The following is a 19,066-nucleotide window of genomic DNA, read 5'->3' on the forward strand; positions in this document are numbered from 1 at the left end:
CGAATCATTGTCTGCAAACCCTAGTTTTCATATTCGTCGAGTACTTTTCGGCTGAAACCTTCGAGATCTACTTGCCCTCTACTTCTAACTAAACCCTAGCCTACAATCCATAGGCATTGACAAGTTAATCCCTTGTCAGATGGATCCCTCTTTTGCAAGATCTCACCACCTTTGAAGAAGATTGCGACGCAGGACCAGCCGATGACTCTCCAATCGGCTTCTAAAAACAGAGCATCTACCAGGTCAGCTGCCCCCCGAGCCTCAGTCAAGGCGAAAACAGTGATGAGGACACGCAATTTAGACAAATGGACCTGAGCTCGATCACACCTGAGAAAGCTACCACGCAGAGCCAGCCAGAGCCGATCACCTTTCTTCCGTTGAAAGTCGATATTGCCGATGATCACACAGCGGCTCGAAACGAAACTCCTCGACACGGAGTTGGAGGTCCTTGTGTCTTGAACACGCAACTGGTAGATCCCATGAAATTTGTGCTAGAGTCGATGGCTATGCATCGGCTTTGTTCCTTAGTTCTAAAGTCGATGTCCGTGCATCGGCTGTATATCATGAGAATTTTTTTTTACTGGCCGATTTTTCTATCGCCCCCCAATATTTCACTGCACGTGTATCGCACATGTTCATCTGATTAGGTGCCCCCCGAGCCGATTTTGCCAGGTAACTACTGATATCGGCTCTGTAGTTAGCCAAGGCACTATATGTGAACGTCGGCTCGGTTAAGACCAGTGTTGACTTCTTCCAACTCATCAACCGACGTAAACCCATTGCCCATTAGATCGATGTTGAACCTAGGCAGAATGTATGGCAAAGATAATTTTGGCCGATTGCTGGAATCGGCCTCCATGTTGATTGAGTTGCTCAATGAAGGTTTTGCAATGTTCCTCCATAGATCCTTGGGGCCGATCACATGGATCGGCATCGCCACGTTTGTCCATAGATGTTGCTCTTGTTACACGGTCAGGCCGGTGGATAAAACCAGCCTAACCCCGTCCTTTGTCACGTCGATGCGCTCACAGTCGTCCAAATTGATGCCTGAGAGTGGCTCTTGGCCTGATGTCTCCCAAACGTTCATGCCAGCCGTTGAAATCTCGGCTGAATCATCTGCGTGGACGACTTCTACTTCATCTCCATCCCACTGTATCCTTCAACTTCCTGTCTAGGGCTAGCAAACTACACCCTACACGCCACTGGATCCTTCAACCCGTTTGTAAGGCCTAACCATGCAGATATTAAACTAATCCTTGAAGAACAAGGAGCAATCATAACGGATCGGATCTACTAAACAATGATCAAGCGGGTGCCGCCCTTACACCCAAGATAGGTGTAAGGGCGGCTAGATGCCTAAGGGTCGCACGACGATAGCATATGATACGATGAACAATGCTAACCCTAAAACATCTATGATAACTACGTTGCTCGCCATCAAAAAGACTTCAGTACGAGCAACGCATGAACAACGAATAAACGTGTACTGCCTAGATCGCAAGATGCGATCTAGGCAGCATGATGCTTACCCGGAAGAAACCCTCGAGACAAGGGAGTTGGCGATGCGCCTAGATTGGTTTGTGGTGAACGTGATTGTTGTTTATTTCATAAACCCTAGATACATATTTATAGTCCGTAGACTTTCTAACGTGGGAATAATCCCATCCGGGCATGACCCCAAACTCTATCTAATCAACACGTATCCTACTATATTACAGATACACGGACAAACTAGCCCAAACTTTGCATATAAGGCCGATTCATGCCTTTCTTCCATGTATATTCTTCAAGCCCATCTTCAATCGTGGCCCACCTCTGATCCGGTCAAATTCTGGTGATAACAGCATGTCCTGTCTTTGCGCGGGTCATGGCCGCGCAGCGGCCGCACTGCAGCCAGGGACGGTGTACGCGTTGGCGAGCTTGCATGTGTCGCTCTTAAACGCGAACTTCGCCGGCAGGTGACCGCGCTGGCACGTCGACCACACGAGTGGTTCGGCAATGTCGACGACGAGGTTGGCGCGGTCGTAGAAGTGAATGGTGTAGAGGGAGGTGGCGGGGTCCTTGGTGACCGGAACGACCACCGGAAGAGGCTTGCACGATGCTGGCCACGCCAGCGAGGCGGCAAGGACGAGTAGGAGCAGGAGGAGTTGTGACATACAGTATTTCTCTGGTCAGGATTGGGACTGTACTAGGTCTAGCGGCTGTGTCATGGATCGGTGCGTGTGTTCTTCCTTATATACTGCCGGTGATCACGCGTCTGTGGTACTGAATGTCAATTCCTTGCCATCATCTAATACTGCTACTGCAGATGTTCATAGCTCACAGTTGCAAAATCAGCATAGATCTGCCGTAGTCGCCGACAGTTCTCAGTCGCTAGTCTCTCTGCCGGAACCGGTGGGGTCCTCTGTACCACCACCGGCTTCTGCCTCCACCACTCGCTCGCGAATGGAGGGTCGAGATTCCTCTCAGAAATCTCTCTTGTTTTTACTTTAATGGTGATCATCATATTTCTGTTTGTCAAGAAAGAGATCCGTGGGATTACAACGCCCCTTTCTTTGGTAGTGAGGAGTTTGGGTCTGGTTTTTATTCTATTCCAGTTCTCGAAGAAGATAATTATCCAAGAGGAACAACTCAATTATGCTCATATCACCGTTGAAAAAGGTGAAGTAAACCGCAGAAATATCGAGCATGAGTTCAATGTCTAGGCTGAATCTATGAAAATTAACTCGGCGTTTCTTTGCAAAAGAAGTTTCGCTACTCGAGTTTAGAACAAGATTTCCATCCGCCAAGACTATTGAAGAGCTGGCCCACTTTGGGAAATTGTTCATGAGGACAGTACCTGGTGCAATCATCAGTTTGGAAAAATGGGCTGGTGACATTGAGCCAATTTCCATCATGCAGGAGGCCTGGTTCAGGATTAAAGGCATTCCTATGAAATTCAGGAACAAGTATACAGTGTATTATGCTGCCAGCCTTGTAGGCAAGCCTCTTGCTCTTGACAAAAATTATCTCAGGCACTTTGCCTATGTGAGGGTAAAGATTGGCAGTCAGGATTTGGCCTTGGTGCCCAATTCTAGAATTGGTGAAATAAAGAAAGGTTTTTATGAGTTTCAATACTCCAGGGAATTGTTTGACCCTTCCTCCAATACTGGCAACAAGACTGCTGTTCCTACTGATGCTCAAGGTGATGAAGGTGATCAGGGGACTCCAAAAAGACAGAGAATGGGCATGCAAGATTCTGATGCAGGTTCTCAATCTGCTCCCCCTAAGGTCTCTGGTAATTATAAGGTTTCACACAGACAAGCTGCTATGCATGAATCCTCTATGCCAAGGAAGGATACTGGCAAAAGGAAGCTGTTTGAGTTGGAGCTTCCATGTGTCCCTGAGAAGACTTTGGTTTCCACACCCTGTGCTCCATCAGTTCTTCTCCTCTTTCAGAAGTTCACAAGGAGGTGGTTGGGGCACTTGCATCCCTTCCATCCCAATCTTCTGAGAGCTCCTCCTCACAGAGAGCTGCTGATTCCTACAAACAATTTCTTACTTCTCTGGCAAGATCCAACAGTGACAAAGCTTTCACAATTCAGAAGGAATACAAGAATCTTCTTGATCCAATCGCTGAAAATGTCAATGAAGAAGATGATCCTGCTGATGAATTGGACAGTAGTGATAATTTACAGGATTCTGATACTCCATATCTGACACAGGGACAGGGGATTCTTGCCTTGGCTGCTCCTTCTCTTATATCTGAGAGGACTGCTGTTGTTATTCCTGTTGATGGCCCACAGCCTGAGCCTGATTCACAAGAAGAACCTCTTTCACAGGTTGATAACCCAACTATTGACAATGATATTCCCGGTGCTGGCAACCCTTCTTCTTCTGGTGGAAATCAACAACAACCTGCTCCCGGGATGAGCTCCGCAGTTGGAGCCGGAGGCACTCATAGCTCAAGGATTGGGTCTAGAGCCATGGAGAATACTGAAGCCAGCAATATCCCAGGTACAAATTTAAATACTCACAACTCCTTTGCTTCGTTAGATGATGAAGAAATTTTAGCTAGAGCTCTTGAAATGGGAGTTAGTTCTACTTCCTTTTCTCTTGAAAAAAAGATTTGGAAATTGCTAGACATAATATGGCTGCTGTGCAAAATTCTGCTGTGAATTCCAATGATATTGATTCAAATCCAATCCTGTTACTGGGACTGGGTGAGGAACAGAGTGAAAGTGACAGAGATGTAGAAGAGGAGGCTTTCACTCTGTTTTATCAGAAGAAAAAGGAGAAATAAAAAGTCTGCTTGTAAGATTGGGAGAAGTGGATCACAGTTGACATCAGGTGATGTCATTTTGGGAGCACAATCAAAATCAAGTGCTGCCCAGGTGAAAGCAAGTAATGACCACCCTCTGTGTGGTATTATTGCTAGAACCAGAAGAAGGAAACAAAATCCAAAATATCTATGATAGGTGCTTCCTTGAATTGCGAGAGGTGTTGGAAAAAAAGGAATGAGTGCCTTCTTGGCAGATTTGATAAAAGATCAACGAGTTGGATTTTATTGGTCTTCAGGAAACTATTAAAAAAGATTATTCTTCTGCTTTTCTCAGAAGAATTGACCCTGGTGGTGATTTTGATTGGAAATGGATCAACTCTGTTGGCAGGAGTGGGGGTATCCTGGGTGGTTTTAGGCTATCCAGGTTTACCATTTGTGATACTTCTGTTGGAAAATTTCATATCAAAGTTACCTTGCTTGATCTCAAATTAAATGTTAAATGGTGCTTCATTATCATTTATGGAGCCGCTCGAGCCTCCGACAAAGAGGAATTTACGGTGGAGCTTGGTAACATTTGTAGTAATCAAACTCTACCAATTCTGGTTGGAGCTGATTTCAATATCATGAGATTTTCCAATGAAAAAAATAAGCCCATGCCTCATAACAAATGGTCAGATATTTTCAACTCCATCATTAATACCTGTGCCTTAAGAGAGATTCATATGGCTGGTGGTCAATATACTTGGTCTAATAATCATTGTGATCCCACCTTGGAAAAGTTAGATAGATTTCTGATGAGTAGTTCTTGGGAGGAACTTTTTCCTCTTGTAACAGTTCACAAGTTGGTGAGAGATATATCTGATCATAATCCTTTGATTTTGGATACACTGGATATCATGGTAAAGAAAAGAGATTTCAGATTTGAAAAAAGATGGCTCAAAGAGGATAATTTCCTGGATAGAGTCAAAAGATGTTGGGAGCAACCAGTACTTGCCAAGGACAGTCTGGACAGATTAATGAAGAAACTAAAAAATGTCAAGAAAGCTCTGAAAGGTTGGGGAGCTAATCTGAGAGGTGCATATATTAAAAAGAAGAAAGATATTTCCAATGAATTGAGGGAACTAGAGGAGTTGGAAGAGAATGTTCCATTATCTCCATCACAAAGGGTAAGGAGAAGTGTTTTGCAGCAGGATTTGTTGTCAGTCTTGGACAATGAAGAATCCTTCTGGAGACAAAGATCTAGAGAGAATTGGCTCCTCCATGGTGATAGCAATTCTGCTTTCTTTCACAGAGCTGCCAATGGTTGTAAAAGGAAGAGAACTATTTTCTCTTTGAAAAACAGAGATACAATTATCCAAGGTGATGTTGCTCTGTTGGAGCATGCTACTCGCCTTTTACAAGGATTTGTTTGGTCCGATGAATCGACTCGGGATTAGATTAAGAGATGATGTTTGGACGAGAAGAGAAAAACTTAATACTCTTGACTGTGTTGAGTTGGATAAACGTTTTACTTTGGAAGAGATCAAAGATGTTGTTGATCACATGGAGAAAAACAAGGCAGCTGGTCCTGATGGTTTTCCCATCGAATTTTATCAACATTGCTGGGATATTGTCAAATTTGATATCCTGCATGTTTTTAATGATTTATTTGATCATAAAATTGGCTTGGACAGAATTAATTATGGGGTTATTACCCTTATTCCAAAATCAGCTGATGCTGATGTCATTCAAAAGTTTAGGCCAATTTGTTTGTTGCAAGTCTTTTTCAAGATTGTGACAAAAACTTTGACTGTTAGAGTATCTCCTGTGATGAGTAAGCTCTTACTTCCCTGCCAAACAACTTTTACTAAGGGAAGGTACATCTCAGATGGTGTGATGTTGCTTCAGGAAATTTTGAGAGAGGATAAAGTCAGGAAGAAACAGGGTGTAGTCCTAAAAATTGACTTTGAAAAAGCATATGACAAAGTAAATTGGGGATTTATGTTTGATTGTTGTAAGCAGAAAGGATTCAGTGATAATTGGATGCAGTGGATTAAAAAATCAGTTGCTGGTGGGACCCTCAGTGTGAAGGTTAATGACAAAGTGGGCCCATATTTTACTAGCCACAAGGGAGTGAGACAAGGTGATCCTTTTGCCCCCTTCCTATTTAACATGGCTGCTAACAGTTTGGCTAAAATGATTCATCTGGCTCAAGACAATGGGTTAATCACAGGATCGGCGGATAATCCGGTACGGAATGGGGTGGCAATCTTACAATATGCTCGATGACACCATTTTATTGCTGCAAGATGATGTTCAGCAAGCAATCAATTTGAAACTCTTGCTTTACATTTTTGAATCCATGTCCGGATTGAAAATTAACTTTGATAAAAGTGAAGCAATGATGATTTTAGATGACAATATAAAACAGAGCTTTTATGCTGATTTGTTCAAATGCCAGATGGGTAGTTGGCCCATCAAATATTTGGGAACTCCTGTTTGTGCTAGAAGGGCCTCAGTGTCTGACATGAGATTCTTGGAGGAAAAAACCAAGAAGAAAATGTGTGGCTGGATTGGTAACTCTATGTCCATTGGAGGAAGACTGGTTAAAATAGATGCTTGTTTGACTAGTACTGTGTATCAGATGTCCCTGAGGCTTTTGCACAAAACAAATATTGAGCAGATTGATAAGCCTATTAGATCCTTCTTTTGGGCTGGTAGTTCTGATAAAAGAAAATATCACTTTGTGAAATGGAGATGGATTTGTAAACCAAAACAAAAAGGTGGTTTGGGTGTTAAAGATTTGGCCAAATTTAACATTAGTCTGATGTGTAAGTGGTGGTGGAAGATGGAGTATGACACAGGGCCTTGGCAGGATTTTATGAGATTGAAATATTTAAGAGGAAAAGGCATTTATTTTGCAAAAAGCAGGCCTGGAGATTCTCCACTTTGGTCTGATATGTTGAAAGTCAGGGAGCTTTATCTCTGTGGCAGAAGAATGAATGTTGGGAATGGATTGCTAACCAGCTTTTGGGGAGATTCTTGGTGCAAGCACAAGGCCTCTCAAGGATATGTTCCCTGTGTTGTTTGATATTTGTAATGAACAGAATATTACTGTGGCTGGAGCTGCTGCTATGGGATGGAGATTCTCTTATAGAAGATGGTTGACTCCTGATCTCATCATTCAGGAGGCTGGATTGCTTCAGCTGATGAATCAAACAAATTTGACTCGGGAAAATGATTATCCTAGGTGGAAATGGTCAAAAAATGGCTGCTTTACTTGTGAAATCTGTGTACAAACAGATATGTGGGAATGGTAGAGACAGATCCTTTAAGCATCTGTGGAAGAGAAAAATTCCTCTCAAAATCAAAATTTGGCTCTGGTTAATTTGGCATAATGCAATAGCCACTAAGGACAACCTCCTCAAACGCAATTGGTCTGGGAATCCCAACTGCCAGTTTTGCAGTGAGCAAGAAACCATCTCACATCTCTTTTTTGGCTGTTCTGCAGCCAAATTTGTCTGGAGTGCAGTGGCTACTGCTGTTAAATCTCCCACACGGCACTGGGAGTTTCTCACAATTCTTTTGGTGGTTTCCCCAATTTGCTTCGATCAGCACGCAACACCCGGATAGCTGGTTTAGCAGCTATTTGTTGAGCTATTTAGAAAACTAGAAATAAAGCTTGCTTTGAGCAAAAGATGATTAGTTCTCCCTTTGATCTAACCAGCTACGCTGCTGTGTTTATGAAATACCGGGCAGGGTTACATGGAGAACAAGATGCTTCGGATCTTCGTGCTTTGGTGCAGACGGGCTCTTGCGCCCGGCTGAGGTGGCTGGAGTAAGATCTTCTGGAAACGATGGTCGTGGCGATCTTCTGCGTTTGGAGGATAATAGAACTGGAGAAGATGCAAATGATGACGCTGCTGCTTGATCTGCTCTTGGATATATGCTTGTAGTTGTTTCTTTTGAGCAAGATCTTCCCCTTTTGGCTGTAGGCAGGGGTGCTCATGCTGTTAGCTTTTAAAAACTGTATGCTGGTTTGTAATATTCCTCCTAAAACGCTAGCATTAGGCGGCGATCCTCCGCTTTTGTTTTGCTGTTCGTGAACACTGCTGTATTTTCGTTATCTCCCCTGATAATGAAAATTCGATCCTTGGTGGATCGTTTGGAAAAAAAAAAGAAGAACAACGGGACATGAGGAGATATTTAAACTTGGCAATGCACAAACCACATAAGTTGCAAGTGCTTATTTTGTAGGAGATTGGCAGGAAACTCAATAATCTGAAGAAAAAAAAACTAAATGATTAACAACCATGCAAATGACATTTTTTTCGAAATGACCATACAAATGACATAAAGCAGTTTTATGAGGAACACACTTGATCTTGATCGGCCGGCCTATATATATTGTTTGCGAATTGCGATCCATCCATCACGCCAACTAGCAGTGCAAAAAAATAAGACAAGATCTCACTAAGCAGCAAAGGCAAGCTGTGAAACAAATAAACCCGGCCAGTCTATCTCCAAGGGCACGGTCTTTCTACGGCTGATGCCATTATTGCGGGGCCAATCCTTGACCTCGTGCATCACCCCTGTCTTTAGATTGGCAACATAGACACGTCTATGGTTGTCCTTGACGATAATCATCCCGTGCTTCTCTCCTAAGAAGGTGTATACATAATCATCCTCCTTGTCATGTAGATCTAGGTATTTTAACTTGAGCGACGAAGCTTGGAAGAATCTCCTGTACTTGATGTGTGGTGTCCAGATCTCTAGCTTGCGACCGTCCCTTTGTAGGCTGAGCACCATGAGCTTCCCCTCGCCGTCGATGGTAAGGTATGGATGGTCATTAACATGGTCACAGAAGTAGTGTAGCCGGAGCTGTACACCCATCATCTTTGTTAAGGAGACATGGCCGGTCTTGCAGCTCACGTCTAGTGTGTGCACACCATCCATGCCCCACAAGAGCCAATGTGGCGCACCGTCGCACACCACGGCGTTATGCTGCCTAAGCACCGTGGACTTTCCGTCCTTCACGACACCAAAGCGCGTGTTCCATCCCGGCGACTCGTCGGCCGAGGAGAAGGCGTGGAGAGTGTAGTGCAGCCGGCTCTTTTCGACTGTAAGCATGAGAACCTTGAAGAAGCGCGTATGCTGATGCAGGCCATCGCCGTTGGAGCTCGAACAGTCTGCATCGGTAAGAAGGGCATAGCCACCGACTGCATTAGGGTTTTCGAAATCCCAGTAATGGTCTAGACGGGGGAGCTCATGGACCATGCCGGCCAGCGGGTCACAGACGGCCAGGAGGACGCGCCTCCGGTCGGAATCAAGGCGCACGAGGAGGAGGCCGTGGCGCGACGTGAGGGGCACCGCGTGGTCGAAAAAACCAGCGCGGCAGACGCTGGGGAAGAAGGAGCTGAAGACGCGAAGACCAGGTCCTAGCACCGAGCGGGGCACCGGGACAAAGCACGGCGCAGACCGTAGCTTAGTGACAAAGCCAGCAAAGGGCGGCGATCCGCATGGTTTCTCGGGCACCGGCAAGCAGCGTCGGAGGAAGGAGTCGTCTGACACGAGGAGGCTGCACCATCCCTTGCAGACCATGGCGCAGCGGAAGAGGGTGGTCACGTCGTTGAGGCGGACGAGGATCTCACGGACCACGTCGTACGAGACCGCCGCCATGATGGTCGAGGTTTTTCTGGCTTTGACGATCTCCGCGTGCGATTGGATTGGAGGCTGATCTGGGCCGGGGTCAATATATAGTACAGCTCGATTAATTTTGTTGGGTCTGGGCCGGGTAGGCGGACTACAATCCAGTCCAGATCAGCCTTACTGAAATTGACAACTAGACTAGATAGAGAAACGGGTATCGTTCCCTGGAGGCCAACCTTCCCGAAGGGAAGATGGGCTTTGCGACAGTGCGACGCGTGGCCACCTGCCCGTGCGCGTACGCAGCCACGCCTCTCCCTCGCGTGCGTACTCGAACACAATCTGCGTTGCTTCCCCGTTGCTTCCCCGTGCGCGTACGTGGCCACCTGCACGTCTGCGTACGCGAGTACATCCCTTTTCTTCGTTCCATCGGCAAATACAACTACCAAAGCACGCACACAGTGGCCGGATCAAATGGAACTAACTCATACGTGCGTATATACGTACGTAGACGCAGACTAGCTACCATGCATTGCGCGCGTACTCCAGTTCACATGTAAATTCGGGTCCCACGAAGTGCGAGTACAGTTACATACGACACACATACGACACACAGGTACAATTGCGTACACGAGCGAGTACAGGTACAGTCGCGCACACGAGACATGTACAATCGTGCACACGAGGAAGTACAGTCGCGCACACGAGACAGGTACAATCATGCAAATGAGGAAGTACAGTCGCGTACACGAGCGAGTACAGGTACAATCGCCCACACATACAGTCGCGCACACGGGTAAGTACAGTTACGTACACGAGCGAGTACAGGTACAGTCGCCCACATAAGACAGGTACAGTTGCGCACACGAGTAAGTACAGTCGTGCACACGGACGAGTACAAGTACAGTCACACACACGAGTAAAGGGAAAAATGCACCAAATACATTCAAAACAGAAGTACTTATCAGTTTATGCACGAGTACAGTTAGATACACAACACGAGTACAACCAAAGTAGTATAGGAAGTACGAAAAAAATATCTCGAAACATATCAACATGGGATCTAGTTTTGAAGATCTCGACGAGAGGATCTCAAAAGTGGAAACGGTTCGTAATTTGGACTTACGGTTCTCAAGATATTTCATTTTGAAAAAACGAATCTAGAAAAAAAGGGAAAAACTGCACTCTCCCCTGTCTTCTCTCTCCTCCCTCATCCTCACGTTGCTTCCCCTTGCGACACGTGGCGAGCAGGGAGACCACTTCCCAGGAATTTTCTGGCACCACAGCGCGCCACTTGTCGCGTGCGGAGCGGGTTGTCTTCCCTTCGCAAAGGTTGGCCTTTTTCTAACGATTTCGTAGAGAAACACATTCTAACTTAGCAAATTCCCTGATGAAAAAAAAAATTCCCCTCTTGTTAGGGTCTTTCTTCTCTCTCCGGCGCCACCGGGGTAGAGTTTTTCCCGTTCGATCTCTGATAGCTCCGGCCACCAGAGAGTCTCGGGCTGACTAAGGGGGAGTCTTCGCACTCCTGCCCGGCCTTGACCCATTGGTTTTGGCTGGACACCTCGGGGCATCGAAACCAATCTACAAAATCTTGAGAGAGCAATCTGTGGAGATTTTTTGATGGAGACTGGCCGATCGTCATCGTCGGATGCGCCCTCAGCGGCGAGTTCAGCAGGGATTGTGAACAAGGAGGATGTGGCCAGTATGATGGCCAATCTTGGCATCACGGAGGATGATTTGGATGATGTTGTTTTTGAAGAAGCAGAACAGCAACCAGATGAGATGCCTCGCTGGATGGCGGTGGCAAGAGTCCACACTGATTCAGATTTTAGCCACTTTTGGTTCTTCAAAAACATGAGATCAGCTTGGGACCTAGCAAAAGAAGTCAAGATCAGGGTGATTGAGAATAACCGTTTTGTGTTCCAATTCCAATGTTTGGGAGATTGGGAAAAGGTGATGGAGGGAGGACCTTGGGTTTTCAGAGGCAAAAGTGTGTTGATGGCTCCGTACGATGGATTCACCAAACCATCTACCATTGAGTTGAATACAGTCCCCATGTGGATCCAGATTCATGATCTCCCAGATGGGTTCAAAGGTATGGTTAAAACGTTGGCAAGTAAGGTTGGGGAATATATGGCGCTGGAACCTGCGTCAAATGATTTTGTTGGTAATTTTTACAGAGCAAGAGTAAAGATTGATGTTAGAAAGCAACTTAAGAGTGTTGTGTCAATTATTCGTGCTGGAACAAGAGAGTTGTTCTTAGTGAAATATGAGCGGATACCAGACTGGTGCTCAGTATGTGGCATGCTAGGCCATACATATAAGGAGCATGGCGATGGAGTGCATGAATTGTCTGCTCAGATTTTCAGAGGCTTACGAGCTGAAAATAGTTGGAGGCCATCTGGTCGACCTCCTGTGCGTAGCGGTGGTCGTGCGTCTGGTCGTGGTGGCAGAGGTGGATGGGGAGAAAAAACTGCTTTTGATGATAGGGAGGTTGATTTTGATTCTATGAGTGAAGATGACCTGAACAGGGATGATCCGAATCGGAAGCGAGCCGCTCTTCCAGCCCCTTCTGATGTTAACCCTCAGGGTAGGGTGGGAGACATCTTGAACAAGTTCCAACAAGGGGCACAAACAGTCAATAATGTGCCTCCTAGCCCTCCTATGAAGAGGGACCCTAAACGGAGTAAGACGACCCTAGCGGAGGGTGTTCAGGTAGTTGATGATAACACCAATATCGCTGCATCGGCGGGCCTCCATGGGGGGTACCGCCGGGACCAATGAGTCTCTTTAGCTTGAACTGTCGAGGAGCGGGCAATGCCTCGACAGTCAGGGAGCTTCGCGACTTTGTCGTAAAGTTTGCCCCGAATTTTTTTTGTATCATGGAAACTCAAGTGAGCAAGATCCGTGTTGAATCGTTGGCTGGAACTTTGGGCTTTGATAGAGCCTTTGCAGTTGGCAGTGAAGGCAGAAGTGGGGGCCTCGGAATATTTTGGAACAATGATCTGCATATTGATATACTAGGATACTCCAAGTACCATATTGATGTTGTTGTTACTGGGTTAGGGGATATTCAGTGGAGATTGACCACGGTATATGGTGAGGCACAGACGGGGGAGAGGTTTAAAACGTGGAACACTCTGAAAGACATATGTGCAGATAGCTCGTTACCCTGGTTGTGCTTAGGTGATTTTAATGAGGTTTTAAATCCTGCTGAACATGAGGGCGTGGGTCACCGAAGCCTTTCGCAGATGCAAGGCTTTCGGGATATGGTTGATGTGTGTAGCTTATTTGATCTGGGTTATAAAGGACATTTTTGGACTTGGGAGAAGAAGGTTGCTGGTGGTACCTATACGAGGGTCAGACTTGACCGAGCTCTGGGCTCGTCCGAATGGAGTGCTCAATTTCCATTAGCAAATGTTTGTCATGTCACTGCAGCCACGTCTGATCATTGTGCCTTGCTACTAAACCTGGACGATATTGTACGAGTTCCAAGGGGTGGACAGACCAGTTTAGGTATGAAACTATGTGGGAAAGGCATGAGGGACTTAAGCCCAAGGTGGTATCAGGTTGGTCAGCTGGTGATGGCACCCCTACGGTACTGAATGTTGCATCCAAACTGAAGAGCCTAGCCGGTGATTTAGGAAGCTGGGAAGTTGAGACTTTTGGGAGTGTGAGAAAAGAAATTAAAAAAATGAAAGTTGAGCTTGATCGCATGAGGAATCAGCCGGGCAGGGTCGGCCCTTGCCAGACTGAAATCAAAATCAATGACAAACTTGTTGAACTATACCACAGAGAAGAGGTGATGTGGAGACAAAGATCTCGTATTGATTGGTTGTCAGAGGGTGATAAAAATTCCAAATTCTTTCATCAAAGAGCAAGTATGCGGAGGAGGAAAAATCTCATCAAAACTTTAGCACGGGATGATGGCCAACTTACTGAGGATGGTAATGAGATGCAGACAATGGCTTCTGATTTCTATCAGCAGTTATATACATCTGAAGGGGTCCAAGGGATGGATCAAGTATTACAGCATGTTCCGCAGAAGGTAACTCCAGCCATGAATGACATATTGACATCCGAGTTTAATCCGATGGAGGTTAAAAATGCTCTGTTTCAAATGTTCCCCACCAAAGCACCTGGTCCGGATGGGTTTCCAGCGCATTTCTTTCAGAGGCATTGGGATGTTTGCGGTGAGGATGTCACTAGGGGCAGTCTTGAGTATTGTTCGAGGTAATGAATCTGCGGAAAGTATAAATGATACTATCCTAGTACTTATACCGAAAGTTAAAAGCCCGACACTCCTGTCTCAATTTAGACCTATAAAGCCTTTGCAATGTATTATACAAGATTGCTTCCAAGGTAATGGCTAATCGTCTGAAGTTAATTCTTCCTGATATTATTTCCGATGAACAATCAGCTTTTGTGCCTGGAAGGCTTATTACAGATAACATCATTTCGGCCTATGAATGTCTTCATTTTATGAAAAGGAATAGATCAAAGAATAATAGTGTATGTGCGTTGAAGCTAGATATGATAAAGGCATATGATCGTGTGGAGTGGCCATATCTGGAAGCAATCATGGTAAAATTGGGTTTTGCTCAACAGTGGATCTCTGTTATTATGGGCATGATAAGCTCTGTATCTTTCTCTGTTATGTTTAATGGAAGCAAATTGGAGGGTTTCAAACCAACAAGAGGTATAAGGCAAGGTGATCCTATCTCACCCTACCTTTTCTTGTTAGCAGCGGAGGGCCTTTCGTGCCTCTTAAAAGTCAATGACCAGTCATCGCACCTCGGAGGAATCAAAGTGGCTCCATCGGCACCATTGGTGAACCACTTGTTATTCGCGGATGACAGCCTGCTGTTTTTCAAGGGAAGTAGAGAGGGAGCAGAAGAATTGTCTCACCTGTTGGATATATATTGTCAAGCTTCAGGCCAAAGGATTAATAAAGATAAGTCATCAATATTCTTCACAAAAGGTTGTCCACAGGCTATTCGGGAGGTGGTCAAATCTATCTTGGAGGTTACTAATGAAGCTCTCAATGAGCGTTATCTTGGGATGCCAACTGATGTTGGGAGTTCTTTGAATGGGACTTTCAAATTTTTGAGGGATAGAGTATGGAGCAAGATCAAAGGGTGGCTTGAAAAAATTCTTTCCGCGGGAGGAAAAGAAGTTCTGGTAAAATCAATTGCTCAGGCTATCCCAGTGTACTCAATGGCGTGTTTTCGTTTGCCTCGGGGATTATGCGAACACATTAATTCTCTTATTCGACAATTTTGGTGGGGTAGCAAACAAGGAAAGAGGAAGGTCAGTTGGGTGTCTTGGGAGGTGATGACGAGACCGAAGCATATGGGAGGTTTAGGATTTCGTGATATCGAATTGTTCAACCTTTGTCTCCTTGCTAGACAGTCATGGAGGATCCTGCAACAACCAAATTCCTCAAGTGCTCGCATCCTCAAAGCAGTATACTTCCCAAATTCCACTATTTTGGAAGCAGAACTTGGGAGTCACCCGTCCCAGATATGGAGATCAATTCTTGATGGTAGAGATGTTCTGGTCCAGGGACTAATCCGACGCATAGGAGACGGGAGCACGACGAATATATGGACCGACAATTGGCTGCCTCGTGATAACTTAATGAAGCCAGTTGTGGCGCTCAAAACTAATCCACCATCAATGGTTAGTGAGTTGATAGATGCAACCTCGGCTTGTTGGAATGAAAGTCTGCTGCGCGAGTTCTTTCTTCCTATGGATGTTTCTGTAATCCTGAGTATCCCACTGTGCACGAGGCGTGAAACAGATTTCTGGGCATGGAGTTTTGATCGCAAGGGCATATTTTCAGTAAGGTCGGCATATCGCATGTTGGCCAATACAAAATTCAATAGGCAAAATTACTTTGAAAGCAATGCTGGGTCGTCGAATTGTGAGGCAGAATCGAAGGGGTGGTCCTCACTTTGGAAAACGTCAGTGCCCTCAAAGATCAGAGTTTTCTTGTGGAGGTTAGCTCAACACTCCCTTCCAACAGCTGACTTACTAGAACACCGGCATATGTCAGTTTCGAGCAGATGTTCTCTATGTGGTGATGTTGATTCATGGAGGCACTCGTTACTAGAGTGTAATATGGCAAGAAGCGTCTGGGCACTCTCGGATGAACTGATGGTAGAGCACATGATGGCTGTTGGGGAACCGAATGCGAGAAATTGGCTGTTCAACTTGCTTGAGTCATTACCGCATGATCAATTTACCCGGATGACAGTAACTTTGTGGGCTATTTGGACTGCACGGAGGAAGGCAATCCACGAGGATATATTCTAAAGTCCATTATCTACCCATGGATTTATCAACTCCTACTTGGGAGAACTACGATCTCTAGCGCAACCACAACATAACCCCAATACTCAAGCTTCAATAGCACGTGCTAAAGCTAAGTGGATTCCGCCTCCCAAAGATATAGCGAAGTTTAATGTGGATGCTTCAGTGTCTAAGAATGAAGACCGTGGAGTTGCAGCTGCGTTTTTCCGAGATGTACACGGGAATTACCTAGGGCATCAGCTGTTGTTTTTCGGGGTATAACAGATCCGGTGATCTTGGAGGCTCTTGCATGCCGTGAAGCTCAAGCTTTGGCTGATGATCTTAATTGTTCAAAGCTTTTTGTTGCATCAGACTGTAAGATGGTTGTCTCAGATATCCAAGAAGGAAGCATGGGGAAGCATGGATCCATTATCTCTGAAATCAAGAACAGGTCGCTTCAGTTCCAAGAGTGTAATTTCTGGTATGAAAGTAGGGTCTCAAATTTTGAAGCCCACAACCTAGCTAGAACTATGCTATCGCATGGTGTAGGCCGCCACATTTGGCTTGGTGTTCCTTACTCGGATACTATCCCTGTAAACATTTTAAATGATCAATAAAATTCTAGCAGGTTGTCTCAAAAAAAAAAACACATTCTAAGATCATCGCTCACACTTTTCAGACTTCCTTACTCATTTTAGAATTTATCAGGTATCGACCAAGAACACATCCCAAACAAAACTAGTGCAACCTGCTGATGGGCGATTTAGGGCGCGTTTGATAGCCTGAGCGCCCCTTGGCTCGCATCGGTCAATTTGGTAATACTCCCTCTCCGTCTATCAAACTTTAGATTATTTCCGTAGAATGCTCAGACTAATTGTCCACGGAAATAAATGTAGTTGATCATACTCTTGCTAGGTATTGTTTTGAATCTAATTTTTTTGTAACTGGGTCAATGAGCCTCGTAGCTGTATAGTGAGCAAACTATTAGACGATGTAATTGTGGTTTAATTTCTAATAAAATTGCCGTGGTGGCACCACATGGTGTATGTGGTGAGCAACCTAAACAAACAAAAAATGTTGCCGTGGTGGCTTTCCCTTAAAAAAACTACACGATGAGTTTACGTTCCTATTACACAATTGATAATATAGTTCTCCTACAAATGTGTTTCAAGTTTAAGAAATAAGGGCTCTGATGTTTCTGATTTCGAAATAGATGAGGTATCAGTTTTCAAGCATGCATGTACATATCCTTTCAATAAAATATAGTTTCTTCAGACCTACAACTTTAATTGCCAATCGTAAGTTCCCAGTTAAATTGTTCCCCACCATATGTTTTATTGAAGTACTGACTTTAGTTCTTCTAGTTCTCATTACTAAAAGGTTTTTCCTGGCTGAAGGACATGTTTCAACCCATTGCAATTGTCTTTGGTTTAATTGTTCGAATCTAGCTTGCAGCCAGTTAAATTACCAGAGCATGCACTTTTGTATATGTTTGGGTATATATGCACTTCCACAAATATGACCAAAGCTGGCAAATTAAACATATGAAATCTCTTAATCAGCCGCTTCTCCAATACACTTTCTTGAATTATTTTTAGAAGTGATCTTGAAATAATTATTTTGAAAAAAAAATGACGAACTATATGCTCATTTTCTTCACGTTGGTATGTAGAATACTCCACGAATATGGATATACTATAGTATGTTCGTAGTGTATATCAAATGTACCACGGCAATGGGATGGGTATCATCTAGTATCCTCGCAGTATGTACACGAATGTCATCTCCTTGAGAAACGGTTCTTGAACATGAGGGCCTCGCAAGGCAGAAGAAAGCGTCATCGACGGAGACTGAGTGTCCGCGTCTACTCCAGTAACAGACTTTTCTTCATGTCGGGGCACCACTTCTTCATCATGTTTGGGAGTTTCTTCGTTCTGTCCTTCTCCTCGCCCCTGGTGATTGTCATTGCGTTGCCCATCCGCATCTACATCGTCGACGTCCTCATCATCGTGTTGACATACCCACCGAGTGTATCCATACGTGAAATCACTCATGAGCAGGTGCGCCTTCAAATGGCCATCGAAGGTATTGAGCAAGCACCTTTGTTTGCATTTTCGACATGGACATATCTCTGTTTGTTTATTTCGAATCATGTCTTCGATCACGGATTCTAAATATCTGGTCACGACCCTTCCACTCATTGTGATCATGATCGGATGCACAATATAATTAAGCAAGAGAATTAGAACCGTCGTTTTCAAACAAAATTTCGGGAATGCTGTAGCAGGCTGCCCTGGTCAACTTTGCTGCAATTGTGACGCGATTTTCTTCAGTAATTGCATGTACGTTTTTTATTATGACGTGATTTCATGCACACCATTCAAAGATAGGAGAGATTGCACATATTTACAATAATTAGTCATTAGTAACAAATTGAGAGGTAAAGTTAGTCAATTTCTGGACTTAGATAGGGGTTTAAGTGTGAGAAAAGGTGGTGTATTTGACAACCATCAGCGCGGAGGGGCAGCTTGGAGAAATGGCCGGGGCGGCAGAGGACCAGCGAGGGGAAGATTGGGGAAGGGTGGGGTGGCAAGGCCCCGTCCGCTGGCTAGGATGCCGAGAGTTAGGCCGATGAAGGTTGCGGGGGAACGAAGATGGTAGTGTGGTGCGACGGTGGTGGTATTCTCCCTTCTCATCTCCGGGTGTTCTCTCCTCTACCTTCTATTTTTTCTTTTTCCGATCCCACAGCTTCTCGAGAAAGCACCCGGTTGAAATTTCAACCTGTGGCCCGATCACTCATAACTATGTAAGCTAGCCTAGCATGTCATTTACATGTATGTTGGTGTGTTATATGTATGTTTGTGCAATTTGGACCGTCCTAGA

The 19,066-nt window shown here is 44.9% G+C and overlaps 1 pseudogene; it reads right to left on the bottom strand.

The window, feature by feature from the left end:
* The window catches only part of LOC124662401, a 26,599-nt pseudogene extending 24,443 nt beyond the window's left edge, over window positions 1-2,156 (bottom strand).
* Between the last annotated feature and the right edge of the window lie 16,910 nt (window positions 2,157-19,066).

Source organism: Lolium rigidum, chromosome 6 (assembly GCF_022539505.1).
Source record: "Lolium rigidum isolate FL_2022 chromosome 6, APGP_CSIRO_Lrig_0.1, whole genome shotgun sequence".
Lineage (NCBI taxonomy): Eukaryota > Viridiplantae > Streptophyta > Magnoliopsida > Poales > Poaceae > Lolium > Lolium rigidum.